A 21,339-nucleotide genomic window follows, 5' to 3' on the forward strand; every position below is an offset into this window, starting at 1 on the left:
TAAAAATAATTAAGTAGCAGCCAAATTGTCTCCTCAAAGCATTGACACAATGAGGTCAGGAAGAGTTGTACTTCCATAGAAATACAGCAGGTTGAATGTTTCCTGCATACTCTACAGCCATGCATATAATTTGTCTATATTTATCACAGCCCTCTTCTCCCCCAAACTTAGATTAAAATAATGTTACAGTCACTAAGATAAGTACTCTAAAGTTAAGAAAAGCCAGAAGTGAAATTGCTAGTGCAAAGTTAATTCAGCCCCCTAGTGCAACACATTCTTTAATTATTTTTTTTAAGGCTCTACTATTTTTCTCCACAGGATCCTGCTTCATTTTGTGCACAGGATGCTCTAGGGATTAATTTGGGTTATATAGTGAAGGAGACTGTCAGTAGAATTCCAGCTTCATTTGCTGCAGTAATAGGAAAACTCTGTAGTAAATGAAGCAGACGAGTGCCTCCATCCCTTCCTTTCCATCACTCACTCCCGGATCCACTCCCCCTTTCCTTCCAATTTCCCTGGCTCACATTGGCTGTCAACACTTTGACTAGGCATTTCACCTCTTCCCTACAACTTCTCATCTCCAAGAACGGCATCTGCCCCCAGGTTGGTGCCATCATCCAAAGATGAACAACAGGGACAGGCTCCCTCCCCACATTAGCTGGGCAGCTGCAGGGAAAATACACACTCTAGAGAAACGGAATATGCACTTTCCATATCCAGGCCCCACTGGTCACAATGAACTGTTGTGGCAGAAGTCACAACAGATCCTGAGATAACTAATATACAAACAGTAAGACAGAGTGGCTATTACTTATTTGGGTGGGCCATCGCTCCCAGACTCTGGGCTCATTCTCGTTTTCTGCCAGGTGCTTTGCCATTGAGCTCATAGAGAGAACTAACTGAATTCAGCCATGCTGAACATGTTTATTAGAAATACTAACGCAATACTATTTTAATAAACAGACTCATATTACAATAACTATTTCAACTCTCATTCATTTACAAATCACAGCAAAGACTTCTGAATCGATAGATGCTAAGAAGTACTTACAGCGCAATGTCAGTTTTTTACATGACCCCACAAGAACAACTGGATGCAGCTGTTCCTTAAATAATTAATTGCCCCTAGTAATACAAGCAGCATTTAGGAGTCTTTATTCACTTTGAACCTATCACATCAAGAAAAAGAAATTGGGTAGCAGCTTTTTTTATGTGACCAGATGCAACACCGAGTTTGCCAGGGTGTAGGTGGCAACGACAGAAGCACGAAGTCATTACTGAGCATTAGAATCACAAACAGATCAATATGCAATTGTGGGAGTGAACAGCATATACACTGACTCCTATTAATTGAGCTCAGTTTAGCTGAAACTCTCATGTGACGTATTTCGGTCACATACCTCATAGTTGTATGCTGCCACAGTAGAGGGCAGGAATAGCAGCTGGCTAGTCTGAAAAATCAATTCGTTTTTATTTCTTGCACTCAGATTTTGGACTAGCAAAAGGATAGAGTTAGTATAGCTCTGCTCCTACATCTCTAAATTATTCTATTCCACATACGTTTCAAGTTTAAGGGACTGTGTGGTAGTTGTTGGGGTCTTTTTCCCTGAAACCTTTAAACTCCAAGAATTATGACTAGGTGACTTTTCATCATGTAATAGGGTTTCTAGTCCTTGAATCAAAGGGCAGCTAAACATTTAAAGCAATTTTTAAGACAAAACTTTCTGCTGGTTTCATATTTTCGGTCTAACTCATGCTTTTTTAAAACCAACAATAAACATTCTTAAAGTAGTTAAGTTTCAGGATTAATTTTATCACTTCATCTACATTTCTGCATAATAAGGCTTATGGCACTGCAGCTTTTATATCCCTGCTGAGCGGTGCCCTTAGGGAACGCTGCGCTCCTACTTGTCACATCACATGCCCATTTCCTCACTCATCACATACATGGTACACCCCTTGTATCCTGTTCTCCAGACGCTTCCCTTAGCTGTGAGCAGCCTCAGTGCTAGTTCAGATGTCACTCTGAGATACCCATACTTTAAACTTGTGCTCCTCAGGTTTGTGGGTCATTCATTTATCTGTTCATATATAATATTGTTTTCTACTCAACTTGAAAACTACAACACCCTTTCAAGCAATGCTACCAACTAATATGATACATCATTTCTTTTAGTGGTCTTTATTCCTCTCTTTTACAGTGTTTCAGCTTTGTCTCCAACCACCATTTTTAGTTCCCCTTTCTACTGTACCCAACATTAAATCCCTGAAATACCCACATTAACTACTCCCTACATTCAACTGGTTTTGTGAAATTTTCCTAGGAAGAATCTGCCCAGAGCAAATTCATAATAGCAAGAAATTGAGGTAGGAAGTCAAAATCATGTATTTGTTAAATTGAACATTTTACAGAGTGATAGTCATACACCAATAATATATTCTGCTTTTATAAAGTTAAATTTGTGAACTTGCATTCTAATCTGACTGATCCAAACAATTTTGCAACTTTTTTTCATATTACATGTGTCTCAGGCACATTACAAAGGCTTCTTTCTAGTGCATGGTCTAGAGAGATTCATTAAATCTGTAGGGTTTAAGTAGCTCATAAAAACAAGACAGCAAAGCTAGATATTGAACATCTCAAATTACAAGCTACGCAACAAGAAACAGCGTATGTCACCCGAACTACTGACTGCTAAATGATGACATTCCCCAGTTTTAACCACTTTTTTTTGCAAACTATTTGATAGACTTACATTGGCTAGAGCTTCCATGCTTTATTAAAATAAATGTAGACCTGTAATGCACTTCTTTTTGAAGAGAAGACAGGGAATATATTTAACTCAACCCTTTCTCATTCACATCGCAGTTCCAAAAGTTCATTTTAAATCCCAGTTCAATTTACTTTAGCCTTCCTCAGTAAGTTTCTGACAGCTCTCTTCTTTGGTCTATATGCTGAAACTGCTAAGTCTTACAGACACTTCACTTCTACTGAGATTTATTCTTCTTCATAGGAACAAACATGTACAACAGATCCTTTTTCCTTCCTTGCTCTTCAAGACTAATGCCTTTTTGGTGTCTTAGTGAAAATAGCCTGAAGGCCACAAAGAATTTCTAATGCTGCATATGACCACTTCAGAAATGGATGGCAAGTCATGAACCCAATTCCCAATCTCCTTACCAAAGCGTTCAGCATCTACATCTTTCAGTTATGCTCTACAGACACCAAATTTTCTGAATACATTGGAGATGCTTCTGTTTTCCAAGGTTTTTCTTGTGGCATGCTTACCCTGCTTGGGACACTTACACTAAGCATTGACTACCCTATCACCTAAGGGTAGATTTTGAGCATCTGTAGTGCTCACCTGTAGGTGGTATTTTTAATCCAAAACCATTGTCAGATGAGGAAGCAAGAGGACTCTATCCCCCATTTTAATTAATAACCAAAGAAATAGTGACCGGTGTCTTTAAAATGTAAGAAGACACTCTCCTCAAAACAAGACTGGAAAGCCAAGCATCTTCATTCTGAACTTCTCCTGGGAGAAGACTGATTTGAAGGAACAGACCTCTGTATAAGGAATATTCACACTACCTTCCTTAAGGAAAGGAAAGTTGACAAAGATATCTTCATGGAAGTGATACATGCGCACTTGTTTTCACAAGAGGGCTTAGGCCTGCTGAAACCCAAGTCATCAACACTTGCAGGCAGCCCAAAGATAGGTGGTGGCACCAAGACAGAAGTGGTTTCACACCATTTTGCAGCATTGAGAATTACCATTCCAGCTTTTGGAAAACCTGTTCTGAGATGCCCAACTTGTATACGGAGTTAAGGTTCCTATGCTAAGTTTCTAGACTCCATACTAGGTCACAAATACTTAATGGCAAGACAACTTGATTTTTCAGCATCAGGTGTTTAAGGTTCTTTGAGGACACAGGACTAAGTAACCCGAGCACAAGGTTAAACAAACAGCAACCACTCCAGCCATCAATTTTCCACACATTTTACTATTATATTGCTTAAAAATCCATGTCCTTTACTAGTATCAGTATGTTGTTAGGAACCAGGGTCCTGTTAGGGGCAGGTCAAAAAATGAAAAGGAAACAAGTTGGCTGTCTGTTTGCATTTTTGTTTTGTTTGGTTGGGGTTTAATATTTTATTCAACTATTATGGAGTATTAAAGTCTTTTACTACTACTAGAAGTTATCACTTAATTTTAGAAGTTCTGAAGTGTGCTTGCTACCACTAGGAACAAAAGCCTAAGGACTTACTTTTGGGGGGGGACGTGGGAATGAAAGTTTGTTGCACAGCTGTAACTCAGAATTTTATAGTATTCTCACAACTGAGATCTGACCCTCCTCCCACCAACAGAATTCAAAAAAGGGGTTTCAGCACTTGATAAAGTGGAGAAAAGTTTAGACATTTGTGTTTGGGAAAAAAATAGCAAGCAACAGAGTAACTCTAGGCTTCTTCATTTTTTTGGTGCTTGACACTGGCATTAAAATCATTAATTTGTAGGCTTTGTAGTCGCTTCTTTACATGTCATTTTACATTTAAAAAAATCTTATTTCCATAAAAAATAATTTAGCAGCTCTAAAGTATTAGTTACTCTAGCCTTTTTGTTCTAACTTAACTGATGGACAGCTAATACAGGTATTCTGAACAGACTAATCATACATGTTCACACTATCCTTAAGGATAGAAAATATACAGTATTTGGAAATACTTGTGTGTAAACATGTATGTATACTCACCCTCAAGTCTGCACATCCATAAAAACTTCATAACCAAAGGCTCAGCTCTGAAGAATTGGAGAGGCTGTTTGCATGCATAACACTTAATGCTCCAAGTGTGGCTACCCAAGACAATACTTCAAGGACACTCCTGAAGCATCCTGGCTAAATGACACTTATTTAGCATCTCCAAGTTCTCTCCCACGAATATGGAGTGACAGAGAATATGAGGGAAGGCACAGGCTCGTAAGAATAGCCAAGACATGCCCAGGGACAGAAAAAACATGAGGCCAGGCTAAAAGCATTATTATTGGCAGACGTGGAAGCTGCACAATATCAGCTTATGCTGTACATAGATCTGTATAGTCATGTGTGCACATTCAACTCAGCTAAAGTAGTAATGCTATTACTTAAATATGTGGGATTCACAGTAACATATGTGCAGTCAGAAGAAAAGAAGCACAAGCAATAGATTTTTGCTGAGATTTTATACAATTTTCAGAAAGCTGTGTTGGTGCGCCAGTAGGTATCCTGTTTCCAAGGCCTTAAAAAAATGCTTAATGGCTGGTCTCTCTGGATCCCATTAAGTGATCGTGTAAACAGCAGGATACTGAAAGGTACTCAACGGAAACCTCTTAGTAACATTTTATGTCACCATGCAGTTTGTGTTTTATTTGTTCCTTAAGAGACTTTGAAATTCATTCAGGTTTGCAGAACCAAAATATGATATATCAGAAGCTGTGCCTGAATACTCATTGGAGTACATCTCAGCCACAAGTATGAATAAAGACAGAGTTACACGGACACAAGATAGATGCATCCTGATCACAAAGTATTATGGACATATTTTTCACCTTTTTTCATTATGCTATGTGATAGTGAATAAGTACAAGCCTACTTAGTCCATTTTTCAGACCACTGTGCATAAAGTTCCCAAGCCATGATTAGACAAAGCAATGTAAGACACACCCTAGAGTTCAGAAGATTGATTAGAATAGATAAAAAGATACAGGAAAATGGTCATACTACAACTAGTACTGGCTAAAACTGATTAATTTGATTTTTTCCTTATTCATTACTCAAAGCCATCTTCAGTATCCTGCTTTAAGAAAGTCCAAGACACAAAAAACTCAAGCAATATTTATATGATGAAAACCCAGAACCAAACATACACATAAATTAGGAAAAAGAAAGTACCTTATTGCCTTCATTTCTCTACCCATTTATACTTTCAGTACAACCCTCCACAAAGCCTTTTATCATTAAAATTACCCTCAAGTAACTCTTCTTGCTGATCATGACTCAATACCATCTACTTGTTTTCACAGATAGAAAAATTCCTGAAAAAATGTTTACCTAAGTGAACACTTTAAAAATGCCATTTAACATTTTTCCCCCTGTAATGGTGGGAATTACTGAATCTTTTTGATGCAAACATCGCATTCTACTAGACCAAGGGTCTAGGAAAGACTTTGGCTCTCAATGTAGGCAACAGTGAAAGAGCTGAAATGATGATTCCTCAACCTAAAATATAGCTAGCTAATACAGGGACAACAAAGTATCCCAACTTCTCTGTCTTTCAGTGACAGAAAGTCACCCTTCACAGCTTGGACTAGACAGCTACCTTTAAGATGGATAAGTTAAGTGACACTGAGTACATACCAAAATTTATAGTAATACTTTCACATGCACCTACTGAGTGGTTACTGAGAAGATGAAGGGCTGGTGCCAACTTGAACTCCTAAACTATTAATCTAGCAAATTATGCTTTGCCTATTAATCACATTACACCTTACAGTTATGCTTATCTCAAAGACCTTAAATGGGATGCACCTGACCAGCACGGAAGACATCCTGGATGGGGAAGATCGACCTACAACACAGAATCAAGTTTTCCATCAGGTAACTGTCTCTACAGTCATAGCTGCACTTTTGAGCACATGGCTGATAACTCATAGTTTCTCTAACATATGAATAAAACTTGCCTTTGGGTCAAGAGTGGATTAAGCCTGATTTGAGCAGGATGCATGTCCAGCACATGCTGAAAACAAGGCACTTCCAAATGTGCTTCAAGCTGGGCAGAGCTAATCAAACCAGTCATTTACAAACCCTGACCTGCTTAAACAGTAATAATAATTTAGCTATTCAGTTTTGCCCTTCACCCCAAAAACTCGGTGAGATCTTCCGTCAAGTACTGAGTCTCATATATGCTTAAGATGGACAAGATTCTTAAGTATTTATAATGTTGGCACTGATACATTCTTGTCATATTAAACTTTTCGGCATCTACTGTAGTGAGTATCAAGCTGTTTGTCACAGTAGCATCTGCCTTAGATAATTCTTTCTCTGGCAAAAAAGCAGCTCTTCAACAACAAAATAATTGTAGTAGCACATTGACCACATCTTGAGTTTGGGCATATGTCCCAAGTAGATCTATTTTGAAAGCAATGAAGCACAACCTAAAATTGAATGAAATATGTCACTATCTTCTACAGGGAACTCCTATGCAGTTTTTTTTGTTCTGTTCTTTGTGAGAACCTTTGAACTCCTCACATGTAATGTGATTATTGCTATTGTCAGCATAATTGGGTTTTTTTCCTTCCAAAAATATAATCTACTGAAAACTAAAACAGAATTGAAAAGTTGGAAGTACTATTTTCTGTCAGGTTTCCACACTGCTTCAAGTTTCTCTTGCAGCTTGAACCTCCCCCCTCAAACCCACCAATTCCCTATTTCTATAAGTGTTACAATGAAATCAGCTCCAAGTCAACATATGAAAAAAGGTAGGAAACCCCCCCCATCTTGACATTCTTAAAGTATGAACTACTTATACTTTTAGTACACCTGGGCATTGTTCAGTTGTCAACACAAAGTATTAAGACATGCTGCTCCACAATAAAGATAGTAATCTTAAGGCCCAATTATTTGCATAATTGGAATTTGGAAGTTTTAATGAACTCTAGCTTGTACAATACTGTTCATCACAAGTATGAACAAGAACAATTTAGAGGGTTATATTCTTTTTATAATATGCGAAATTAAAAATGACTACTAATTTTGACAAAAATTGACATGTCTGAAGTGTTCAATGTCACCAAGTGATTTGAGTAATGACTGGTTTCCTGTTGTTGAACAGAAACTGAAGCTACTTAAGGAACAGAAATTTATTTCTAAATGCTTTAATCTTACCAGTATTCAGTATTAAGGGTTCCAAATACAATTGGCATTCTGCAAAGTGTTTAGATCATATGACCAATGATAATGTTTTCCACATTGGACTTCCACATCTTTTTGCAGCTTTTGAAGTGATGGCTATCTGAACTTACAGACTTAGCTATTTTTAAACACTACTATAATACAGCAGAGGTAAAAGCAACTTTGATTTCCAAGTGAAAGTTTCTAAACAAGCTTCAGAAAATTTAAACCACACAGAGTCTTGAGATAAAATCTTGGTGCAATAATGACCAGGTGACTAAGGTTTCAGAAGACCACAAATTGGCTGATAAACCTTAAAGACAACTGCTATGGTTCAACAGTATTGCTTAGACTAAAGCAGTGTCTCTGCAACTGTAAGTGTTTAAAAGTTTAAAAGAGTTATTTTTAAGTCAAAACAACAGAAAGTTATGCCCTTTTCATAAACTATTTGAAATACTTAATAGAATTCTCTTATCTTTCTGGTATACCTTCACGAGCAGACATACCAATAATGTGTTGTCTGAAGGGATTCTCAGCTCAGATAAGCTATGTTTCTCTTATGAAAATAATCTGGTATGGTGAAAGGTTTCCCCAAGATCTCCTCTCGGCAAAATTTAGTCTACACAGAGAAGCCATTCGATAGCAATATCTCATGCTTTTCTTTCAGAAATTTGTTGGCTTTTTGTTTTTTAAATAGGAGTATACTTTCACTTGTACAGATTACTTTTATACCAGAAAGATTTCCAGATGCTCAGAGATTCACATACACAGAGTGCTGTATAGGATGAATGCCTTACCATAAGGACTTCAGGGCTCACCCAACCACCACCACGCTTTCTGGGAGAATGCAACAGGAACACTCAGAAATCTAGACTTTAATCACTGAAGAACAGTTGAAGAACCCATTGAGTTAGTGATAAATATAAGGTCAATAGGGTAATACCTAATCACCTTGTCTATTACATTAATAACAATTATTTTTTATTATATTCAGACACCACTTTAGCCTTTCCAGTACATTAAATGCTATTTGCCTTCTAACCAGAGCTTATTGCAGGTATCTGTGTTTAGTTATATTTCCCATCCTTCTCCCCTTACAGTTTTAAAAAAAGTACAGGAGAGAAGGGAATGTGTAAGGGAAGAAGTGTGGGGGGAAATGTCTGGTCAGTTCAAATCCTAACACAGCCATATGTTAAACCAATACAAGAATCATATTTGGGTGTTCCAAAAAAATAAGAACAAGTGTTGTTTAAGGTCTCTGCAAGAATGACATTGTATGCTTAAATACATGGTGCTGACTATGGATCTTCACATAGCATCTGTCTTCTCTGGTGAGGACTTTTGTCAAGAGAAAAATTATTTACGTATTTCACCTGAAATATCTGATGATATACTAAGAACTCTGCTATAGCAGACTGGAAAAGAAAAGTAGTGTACTGAAACCAACACCTGGAACAAAAAAAGTTCAAAGTGTTTTGGTACTGTGGACACATTTAGAAGTGCTGATTAATTCAGTTTTGTTGGAAAGACAATAGGTGGCTACAGTTCTGCGTTTCAGTTTCTGAACCTTGAAATATCTTCCTCCCACAAAACGATGCTGCTTCAAAGCCTTTGTATCTGGAAATGAAAGCACGAGGGTAATTGCTACAGGACAGGCCACTGAACTGCTTGGAAGGGGCCAGTGTCCCCAGCACCTTGGGCTGCGTTTGCTGAACAGATTGGGCCGTGTCTGTCCCTGTCCTCGTGTGCACAGGAGCCATCTGGAAACAAACAGCTCAATCATGAAAGAGTAAAGATAACGAGGAAAATTTCAGCTCCCTGATAAAAAAAAAAATAGGAGATACTTGCTTATCTCATTATTCCTGTTTTAAGCCTCACCAAAGAAAAGTCTGCATCTTTATCTCCCTCTGTAAGTATCATTTTTAACAACTACATTAAGAGCATCACCGTTGGAAAACAGAGTCAGATATGAGAGGCAAGGGCAGGTACGTCATTCGTCTGCTGTTGATGCCCTAGTCGGAGGCATGGCAGACCCAGCAGACGTGCAGCCTCACACGTTCCCCTGAAGAGCGCTGGCAGGTCAGCCAGACCCTCTGAGTGGGGTCTTGAATTTAAGGCCGCAGCACCCTCCCTCTGTCTCTCAGAATAATACCCAAGAGAAACAGCAGTTGGAGGAGGGAGACAAGTTAAGCAAATTCTGTACATCATCTGGGGTCACGTTTTGACCACCTCCCAGAAGAGGTGGCCATGGCTAAGCCACGCTAACAAGGTGCCATTTAGCTTGGCCAACTTTACAGCAACTCCAAGTCAGCCTGTGCCCCAGCAAGCACCTGGGCCCTGGCTCTACCAACAACAGCTACCCAGAGCCAACCCCAGCTGGTCTGAAGTCCACCTTTAATGAGCCTAATTAATTTACTTTCAAGGTAGCCTGACTCCAGATTGCACTGTGTTTTCCATAAAGCCAGGGGGAAGAGACGCCCGCTCCCTGTGATCCCAGGGCATCCCCCCAGCTCCAGCGCTGCTCAGCGCCTCCCCGGCCCAGGGGAAAGACCTCAGGGGAGGGCATGGGGCTGGGGGAAAGAAAACCAAAAGGGAAAATGCTGCACAGCAAAGTATTCTGACAGGAAATTGAACCAGGATTTCATTATTAAAGCCAGCCCTCAGATGAAGAATTATAGCTGCTAAAAGCGCTTTTTTTTAATACCTTTTTTTAACATGAGGCGATATAGACACAGAGATCACTGCCCTCATTAAAAGGTGCTTTTATTTCCTTATTCACTCCCTCAGTTTTCTAACATAAATTTTCCTCTGCTACTGACAACTTCTGCATTATTTATACAACAGACAAAGTATAATTGGCCTCTTTCACATGGATGAATATCAACATATAGGGGGGGAAAGTAGGGCAGGGAGAGAATGCAGATAAGTGACAATTTCCATATTCGTAGAGAAAACAGTCGTACTCTGACAGCGTGACAGATTTTAGATGTACTGTTCTGAATTTATATATAGTTGATGTCTAGCTTATAAAGGTTCATTTAGCTACAAACACATCATGTTTAGCTGCTAATTCAAAAAAGGATAGAAAGGAATAAGAAATTCTCATGACCAAAGATGTCAACAAGACAACCATTTTGCTGTGATATAATTTTTCAGAGTACAGGATATTTCTTTCTAGACAATTCTAATTTAACTTTACTTTAGATCTAACATGAAGACACAATTCCTACTATACACAGTACTGTGAAGCCAACAGCCAATTCCCAAATTTTAGAGGGAGGAACTGCATAAGCTTAAAATATACATCCTATTTTATTCTCCACATTACCAGCTTTGTTTTATCTTAATATAGCAAATTTTCCACTGCTTCCCCCCCCAGCACTTCATTGAAAAAGAAAATATTTTACACCCTGAAGCTTTAACATCACAGTGTATTCCCATGTAAAAAGATGTGATGCTATGAATTTAAGGCAGTCACATATTACCAGGGTCATCTGAGCAACCTTCCATATCCAAATTACGCACCACTATTTAAATAGATTCTGCACTACAGCTCAGAAAACATGATTTCATCTCAGTCACAAACTACACCAACACTAAAGTATGTTAAGGTGGAAAGGCCGGGGCAGTGTGTGTAAGGAGACAAGCATGGAAGAACCAAACTAAGCCCCAAAAGCACTGTGCCCATTCAGGTGCAAAACTTACCACAGTTCAGAGGGGGAAAACACACACTTCAGCAACACCTGAGCTGCTGCTGCTTGTCTTCTCTTCTCCAAGAGCTTTGCTGACCAGAGGAGAGGCAATATGACAAGCCTTCCCGTACTTTGCCAAGTATGATTATTTCCACCACCAGCATTTGTTGGTTCCCTGCACACTCCAGGCAAGATCCAAAGCCTGGCAAAGCCTACAGCACTCTCTGTACCAGCTTGAGTATTCTGGTTTCAGAATATATTATCTCTTAACTGTTGTGATTCACAGTAATGTAAAGCATCTCTCATGCAAGCCCACTTCCATCAGCACAGACTGGACAAGATCAACTTCAACAAACCACCCATAACAATGAATAAAATATTGTCCCCTCCAGTAAAACAGACTCTTATTTACAGCTTTACTGGCAAGACATCCATCTTTCTGTGGAGCTGAAAGTAAAGTTTTGATTACTATTAAGAACTCTGTTTCAAGATACAAAGTTTATTATTTCCTGACAGCACTGCACAGATTCTGCAGACAAATCTGCTGTTTTATACAACAAAGCATTTATCTCAAATATTCTTTTTAAACCTAGTCTCTTGCACAAAGTTACTGCACCACTGGGGTTGACATATCCCCATGAATCAAATACAGTCATACTAACTGCAGCAAAATAAATAATTTAAGTTGGATTTTAATTGGGTACTTCCAAATACACCACCACCCCATTTTGGGCCAATTACTTTTTTTATTTGCAACTGTTAAAGGCAATTTTAAGCAGTCACCACACATTACTTTTAGACATAGATCAAATTCTCCTCTTCATCGAAAAGATGGTATTAATTTGAATTCAGAAAATCTGGGTTCCATTTTCAACCTTGCCACGGGCTCCCCAGTAAGACCTTGGGCACATCACTTAGGATTCAAGTGACCCATGTCAGATACCTAAAAAGTAGCTGATTAAGTCTCATCTAGTGATCCCAGACATTTTACAGTCACTGGAAAGGAACAGTTACCTCCAGAGAGCAGTACGTCTCACACCAAGACAGATGCCTAAGGTAGGTCAAATGAATCACCTTCTAAGGGTATTTAAAGTTAAATGAGATGAATCCCATCCTTAATCTCCCTCTGCCATTGATCCCCATCTGTCATACAGGATTTATGTTTCACCACATCAATAGGACACTACTTTGATTGGCTCCTATGCAATATAAATGACTGTCTGATGTGTACAGACTTGTACACTTCACAAAAAGCTAAGCCTAAAAATCTTTACCCGAAATCTTCAGCTCTATCCTCAAGACAGGCTAACTGGGCTGTTAATAGTTTTGGCTTTTGATTTGTTTTGCCCACTTATGCTGTCACACATCAGAGTAGGACTAGATGTTTTCCTGTATCAACTTCTCATTGAAAGGGGGAGCAGAAACCTCCAATAGTGACATCAAACTCTGGACAGATAAACTGGCTCTGGTATTGAGGAAGCTGATGTAACAGAACTTTTCTAATTCCTCTATCATAGAAACCTTTAGAAATTGTTCTCTGACATGAAGTAGCTTGTCTCTTAAATAAAATATTTCCAGCTCCAGTAATGTCTCCTTCATGCTAGAATAACTCCCTCCTCACCCCATAAGGCTAAAATCCAGCCCCTTTGTACCATCCCACTTGCAAGTAATTCAAATTCCAGTTATGAGCACAGCATTATGCATACAATAGCTTTCTTCCGTAGCAAGCCAAACAGATTACTCAGTTTTCAAGTAGAAATTGGCAAATCAGATTACTGGGAAACAGGAACCCTTTTTCCTGTTTAAAAATGATAAATTAATAAGTTATACCAGGATGAAGGTAAAGAGGTTGTAAAGAGTAATTCAGCATAGTTTCCATTTGGAGCTCTAAACTGAGTATTCAGGTCCCCTAATATGAACAGTACAGCTTTAATGACCAGCAAAATATATTTATATCTAGCAGGGTGCCTAACAGACAAGTGTTCACATTTTCAAGTATGAAGTTTCTATGATACAGTTAAAATCCCTTTGAAGGAGAAGGTTGATATGGTTACGGCAATGAATTGTTTATTGATCTCTGGGGGCCTTAAATAATGGCACTTTTTCAACATTTGGGCTAATTATTATTTGTTTTGCACAACAGTCCACATCCCCAGTCAAAGATCTGGATCCTATTATGTTAGGTACAGTATAAACACATTACAAGATATGTCAGGGCCTGTTCTAAAGAGACTGCAGAGCAAACACTGCTTCTTGCAAACATGGAGCAGCCCTTTATGAAACAGCTGGCACCAGTTACAACCCACATTTGGAATTCACTGCGTTAACGGAGGATGTGGAGAAGTGAACAATTGCCCTGAATCTTTTCCTTTATTCCATAGCAAAACAAAAAAAAAACCAGACACAAATGAGAGAAACTTGCCCACCACACATTAGGATGTTTGCCAAAAACATAAAATACTGATGATTTTTCCCCCAGGTATCCAAACAAGCAAGCAGCCTACAAAAAACCAAGATAGCTAACTAGCTGTTCTAAGGGATGGTGACAATAAATGACTTATCTTGCCTTCCAACTCATCTAAGTGCTTTGCAGGGGAAGAAATAGAAACAAATATATAAGTTTCTAGGATCTAATTCAGCTCATCTGATAAAAGGATATATGATTTACTGAGAAATACATTAACAAGAATTCTGGTCTAAGCAAGCCAGAATTGGATGTACAGTATTAGGCCAAGTCCAATGGAAAAAGCAATGTGGCCTGAAGCAATTGCTTTGTAACAGGAAACAAAGTTTCAGCATGTGTCCATTGCAGGCTGGCTCTATGCACCTTAGGTAGGAAAAAAAAAAAACCACATTTATTTACTACTGTTGCAACTGATAGCTATTGTACTTGCTTTGACTGTATCCACATTTGCAAAGATACTGGCCCCTATGGTAAATACGCTTATTGCGTGTTGGAAACTAATTTACTGCAACTAACTAGCTAACATTGGCTCCACCTCTGCTGTGCAGGGATTATGTAGGGACACCATCTTTATCCCAGCACCAACATGTACAGTATTTGTGACCATCACTGAACAACATACAGCCCCTCCACTTGCACACTCCACTACCAAGCCTTTGGTTCCTCCCAGTCCTACTGAAGTTCCACATAAAAGTCATACACCAAATAATAATGGGGCAATAGCTTTAAACTAAAAACTCGACTAATCACAATTCTATAGATTTGTTGATGGTCTTTGAGGGTGAGAAAGTCTCAGTACATTTCTCCAACTCTTTTTTTCCATAAGCACTACACCATAAGATAAACACTAAGCACAGTTCTACATTATTTACAATACATCTTTCAAACTTTGTACTCTAGAATCTAGTCACCACAATTATCTCAAAGGCAGGTGCTTCAATCAGGCTTAAAGTATTTTACCAGTACTACAGCTGTAAGTAGGATGGGCTCAGCTAGTATTTTTCACAGTTTAAGGATAAGTGCTTGCACCGCCTCATCAGCATAACTCCTAAGCTATTCAAAAAATCATCTATACATTTATCCCCAAAAGACCTGTGAAAGAGACAGTATTTGGCCTAATGAAAGAAAAAAAATGTTTAATAATTTTTAACTATACCAATCTGAATGTCTTTAACGAGGCTCAGTACTTACTACATCCACCTATGGCCTTCTGTCCACCCTTGCATTCACACTTTCAAATTCACCTACTTAAAACACCTAAAGCCAACACTGCAAGCTATGCTAAGAGGCTGGGATTTTACCCCCCAGAAGAGATTACTTTTCATCACAAATAAAGTCACAGAACTGAGTGGGACAAGGCAATAACACTTCAGACTAAGGAATGCCAGGTGATAGTCCCTTCCAGCAAATGATTTAGCTTTATTCTATGAAATCAGTTAACGCCATTGAACTCAAGTTGTTTTAAGATAAATGTAGTTGAAGAGCAGAAGCATTCTAAGAGCTAAATTTCAACCCAAAGCAAATTAAATGCTTTGTTTCATGTTAATACTAAAAGGACATTCAAAAAGCTACAGCTAGAGTAATATTGACAAGTCCCATTAAAATTGTGCCAATTATTTTTCCTTTCACTGATATGCCATGCATACATTTTGGAATCCTGTTGATAGGTACAAATATCCACATATCCATGAGCTACCTGGAAAGGTACAAAGTTTTGGCTTTAGGGATACATTCGAATCATTCAGTAACAGTGTAGACAGTCTCTACTATGCCTCCAGAATTCTGGTTCATCACCTTTAATGAACATTTGGCTGGCTGTTGCTTTGGTAGCCAATTGACAGTACATGAACAAACAGTGCTCAGTTCAGAAGTCTAAACTGACAGAGATAAAATATTTATTACTATTTTTCTTCTAAAATACTGATCATCATAGCGAGTTTTATACCTCACTCACCTATAACAACACAGAACTTCCATCAATATTTATAAAGAATAATTTATTCTAGAGTAAACAGCTCACAATTATTAGCCAGTGTACGATTTGTAAAGCCAATATTTGCATATCAAATATTAAAGTAGGGCCAAGTCATTATTGAAAGTGGACATATATTTTGAAAGTGACAAATGCAAGAAAGAACTGTCACACATGACTTCAGGTGGTCTGGTCTCAGATCATTTTACTTCCAGTTTTCACTTTTAGCATTTTCCTCAGCAAACTGAAGAGAGCACTAATACAGAAAACAAGCTTTCAATCCTATTATGTAGGATTTACACAAATAAAACAAACATACAAGGTAAGAGCAGTGAAGGCCTTGCACAGCTACAGTGTATCATGAAGAAGCAACTGACCTCTGTCAAGGTCACATGGATATTTCTGGTGTTTCTCTGCCCTAACTAGCAGCTGAGTAAGCTAAGAAAGCCTCAAGTAAGAAGGCTGAATCTGAAGAGCAAGTGCAAAAATAACTCCTTATTAGTAGTTAGTTATTAGTATATGAAAAACAACTATGATGAAATGAATACTATGGAAAAGATAAAAAGACATGGCAAATGTCCTGAGGAAAGATTGGTATATCCCAGATATAGTTATCAAATGCAACAGTTTAACAAATACATCTTTAATTAAACACTTGGGCTGCTAGAGAAGAGGTAAACTTTAATTTCAGCATCCAGAAAGCCTGCAATTCAACCACCATTACACTCACAGCCAGAAACATGTTTGTCTTCCACCCTCCCCTGGACTAGTCAAGGACATCTCTTTAGCAATTCAGTAGGAGGACACTTAAAGATAACTCTTACTTGCCACTTCAGTAGAGCTGTATCCTTCTCATAAGAGATACCTGTGGTGTTACTGGTATCGCCAATTAACCAGATGTGGTTTGACTCAGGGAAAGAGGACATGAAAGATTCTTGCCAAGACAAGTTCAACCTGGTGCAAAGCAGATGTGTGACAGGGTTCCCTGTCTCAGATGCCAGGCAGAAGGATTGCCACTTACAATGCCAGCTCCAGCACGTGTTTGGCAGAACATAGTCCTTCAGGTAACATCTGATTGATGGACATCTGCAAACTAATTAAGGCCTATTTACACAAGCCCAGGACAGACTGATGGGACACATGATATTGGTCCTCCCACATTTCAAAGAGTACCAGGAGTTCTCTTTTTGAAAATAATTCCCACTAATAAGCACAACTTATGGTTTAAGACACATCAGAGGAACAAAATAAATGGAAGTAACAGTTATCAATTTCAGTAGGCTTTGAATCAAGTCTCAAAGATTAACACCAGTGTTCGTGTTTGGTCCTCAAACCAGAACAACCATTTAGATAAATAAACAGAAACTGTTTGTCAGTAAGGCGAGACAAAAATAGGATTATAACATACAAGGGCAGCTTAAGAGAAATTCAGACAGAACCTCTTCACACTACAAAAATAACGTGTCACAACACCTTTTACAAAAAACACAATTTAATCCAAGAGACTCAATGAGAGTTAATGGCAGCAAGTTCAATGGGTTGGTGGTTTTAAAGCCAGAAAGACAGCTGATTATGTACTCCATTCTCATGGATTAGCACAAATCAGAAATCCAGCAATTTCTACATCAGATCTAGAACTTGTGCCTGGTCTAGTGGGAAGGAAAGAAAATACTGATCTAGAGACTTCAAGCAGAAAAATGTCAGCTGCTCATTAAGTTGGCCCATACACTTGCTACTCTGACAGACAAAAAATTGATACCTAATTTCCAGTCTAAACTCCTGTAGCTTGCATGCCCAACCAAGCTGCTGCCTGAATATTTCCATATTGGAGAACAATATAATAACAGCATATTCACCATATGGGAATCAAGGAATCTCTCAGCATATACAGCTTTCCAAAGAGAATGGTAAGCTTTTAGTGATCCCATTAAGAAGCATATTTAGCACATCTCAAATGACGCAGCTCCTCAGTCCCATCTCTATACTAATTCTCAGCATCCAGCATCCTTTTTGAAGTTGGGCACCTTTCCTACTCTCAACACTTCAGGGTTTACAGCTGCATATGCCTCCTCTGCTCTTTAAAATAATGGCAGATGATGTTCCCTGGATGTAATCCCTAATTTTTTATTCCCCCGCCCTTGGAGCCACTCTTTAGGGTGAAATTGTGACATTTTTTTTTTCACTAGAAATAGGCAAAAGTATTACAGTTCATTTTGTTAGAACACCTATTCAGATGTAGTAGGACAAGAAACCAAATGAAATCAGCCTACAATAGCACTTTTCCCAACCTTATTTATTAAAAATGGCACAAAAAAATAATCAGAAATACTCTCAAGAATATGGATTTTGTGTTTTATTCCAAATCATTGTTAAAGGTAATGAATAGAGTTGTAATAATGGAGATGGTGATTGCCCATACACTCTCTCTTTTGCAATCTATTAAGTAAAAAAATTTTAATCTGTTCACACAGACAGTGGTGCCCTTCTACAGTACTATTTCTTACAATCAGAACATCACCCTAAGCTAAATCAAATGCCTTACCGAAGTCAAAACAAGAAAAAGAAACAGACCTTTTTTAATAAAAAGCCACTTTCAAAATTATTTTGATTGGGATGTATTATGTTATCAATCTTTAACACTCGACTATTCTTTGTCTTCTATCAAAACACCACCATGCCACTAAGTTTTCCTTAAGTTACCACATTTAGCCTTTAAAACAAACAAAAAAAAATCCCAACACAACAACACTCTAATTGTAATTGTCACATAGTCTTCTAAGAATTCCTCCCAACTCTAAGATTTGATGATAGAAATAACCAGAAATAGATGATTATAAAGATATACTCTCTGTGGCTTTGGAAAGAATTAAGAAAAATTACAATTAATTAAAACTACATGTTACAAGTGGTCATTAAGCATTCCAAATAAGAGGAGTTAGGTCTAATGTCCACCTGTCAATCATGTATGTGCACACATTTTCTAGAGAAAGTATTAATGTCAAAGGCAGAGTCCTGAACCAGATAAACCATTTGTCAAGGAATCTTTATTTCCACAGCATCTTCAACAAAAGCACTCCCATTATTTTCACCTGCCATATCTACATGGTTATTCAAACACATGGAGATGAGGGAGTTTGCAGGCACCCTTATGTCTCTGAGCAAAGCTGGGTAATGGTTACCAGCTTTCCCATATTGCAACTGCTATGCTGATTTTCAACCACACAGAAGAAAAAAAACCAAAACACACAAAACCAACAAACCCTTAATATAAATGTAGAAACCAGAACTTCTAAGTGGGTTTTTAAATCAACTTCATTAAATCACCACTGAGTAGCTTTGAGGCATGTATCCTCATGTGTTTCAGGCACTGCACTACCTAGTCCCTACAACCATGGCTACGTTATTAAAACTACTAGGGTACATTTGGCCACTACCATAAATCCTGAATAATGCCCTTGAAACTTACAGACAGCATCATTAAAGTAACCAAATTGGTTTTGGCTACTTCTAACTAAAGTTTTATTTTCCTGAAATATTATATTAATTATCCAGAGTTGATGAATAACAAATAGTTTGTTTGGATAATTTCTGGTAACACTTTTTAAAAATTGTATGGTCTTCCACTTAGAAGAATCATATCAATATTAGTAGGTTATCAGATAACCACGCTACACAGGAGACATTCTAGATTTATTTTATGTTCCAACGCACTTCTCCCAGCATCTTTACAGATGGCTAGAAAAGAGAAGTGGCATCCTGAGTTCACAAACCTCTGAGAATTTAAAAGATAGCAACATCACTCCCTCTAGGATGGAGAGGGAGAAGAGCTCAGTGCCTGCTGTTCTGAGGAAATACCTCCAGACTGGTAGTGGTAAGAAAACAGGTTAAGAAACATAATAAACTCTCTCATAAGCATTTATAGTAAATGGAAGACCCGTGAAGTGCTACTCATTAAGTCACTGGGGAAAAAAAAACACCAAAAAACACAACAAAACCAGAAAAGAAAAGAAAAGCCAGCCTCTAAAAAAATTCTGATTATACATTTGTCAAAAGTAACACTTGAGGAGATGTTTTTATTACCATTCCTATTTAGCTTTTGGTCATGACATGTCTCAGGAATAAAAAAAATATATATTTTTTAAATTTTATTTAACCCAAACAACTTCTTCCTGCTGCTTGTAGAAATCACTCGGCTAGTCCACGTAGTGACTGAAAGAGATCGCCTGTAGCCTGCGCTTATCGTCTCACCAGAAGAAATCATGAAGAACCCTGGTCAGTAGTCCTCCTCCTAACGCTTTCTGCTTCAGTATCTGGCATTTCTGTAAAAGGTATACAGTGTAACCAGCATCTCCTAATCCCCCCTCTTAACTGGGGTGTATTAGGAAGGACTAAAGCCTACTCTAGCAAAGATGACATTCATACATAACAATCCTGAAAAATATTTGTTAACATAATGCTTTGTTTATTCAGTCTGGCAAATGCTTTTATTTTAACCTCAAGTATCTTTAGTAAATGTCAGTGGTAAACACAAATTCATAGTTGGCTAACAAGTCTCCCTTATGTGTATTTCTAATTAAGCTTCTTCCTAGATACTGACTAACATTTAAAACAAACATTCTGTAGAGAATCGAAGTAAATCAAACGATGAAGTATTCCTCTTTGTGAAACTGCACATTTATATGGGCATCACCAGCAGAGGGAAGGAGATCACGGTATCCATGCGTAATAATTCCTCCATGCTTTTTTTCTGGATATGCAGAAATATTTTCTTGTCCTCTTCAATTGTGTTGTAAACTTTGATGTCTCTTCCACAGCAGGTAATATGAGGTTGCGTGCACTCTTTATTCAGAACTCAGTTCTCAGTCAGAATCTGTGTGTTTAAATGTGTATACAAATATAAAACACACACATTCACACACAAGTATTTTTAAAATTGTAACCAGAGTGGTGAATGGACAAGAAAAAGACTGCGATATACTAAATAAGAGCTTCATTTTCATGTGAGGAAACCTCAATTAACAGAGTTCTGTACGGCTGAGTGGCTTAAAAACTTCTGCCAAGACTCTAAGCTGCTCCTTTTTACTTATTACAGCCAACCCTGCCAAAAGACCATAAAAATTGATTTTATGTTTCCGGTCTCTCTATGCTAGCTGGAAAAGTATAGATTTTCTTCCCCCCCCCCCCCCCCCCCCCCTTATCAGAATATTTAAACTCTTGCATGGCTTTGCAGATCGTTGTAAATAGAAAGTACTCTGCGCTTTCACTTTGCTTAGTGTTTTAAGGCC

The sequence above is a fragment of the Calidris pugnax genome, unplaced genomic scaffold (genome assembly GCF_001431845.1).
Source record: "Calidris pugnax isolate Ruff unplaced genomic scaffold, ASM143184v1 scaffold44, whole genome shotgun sequence".
Lineage (NCBI taxonomy): Eukaryota > Metazoa > Chordata > Aves > Charadriiformes > Scolopacidae > Calidris > Calidris pugnax.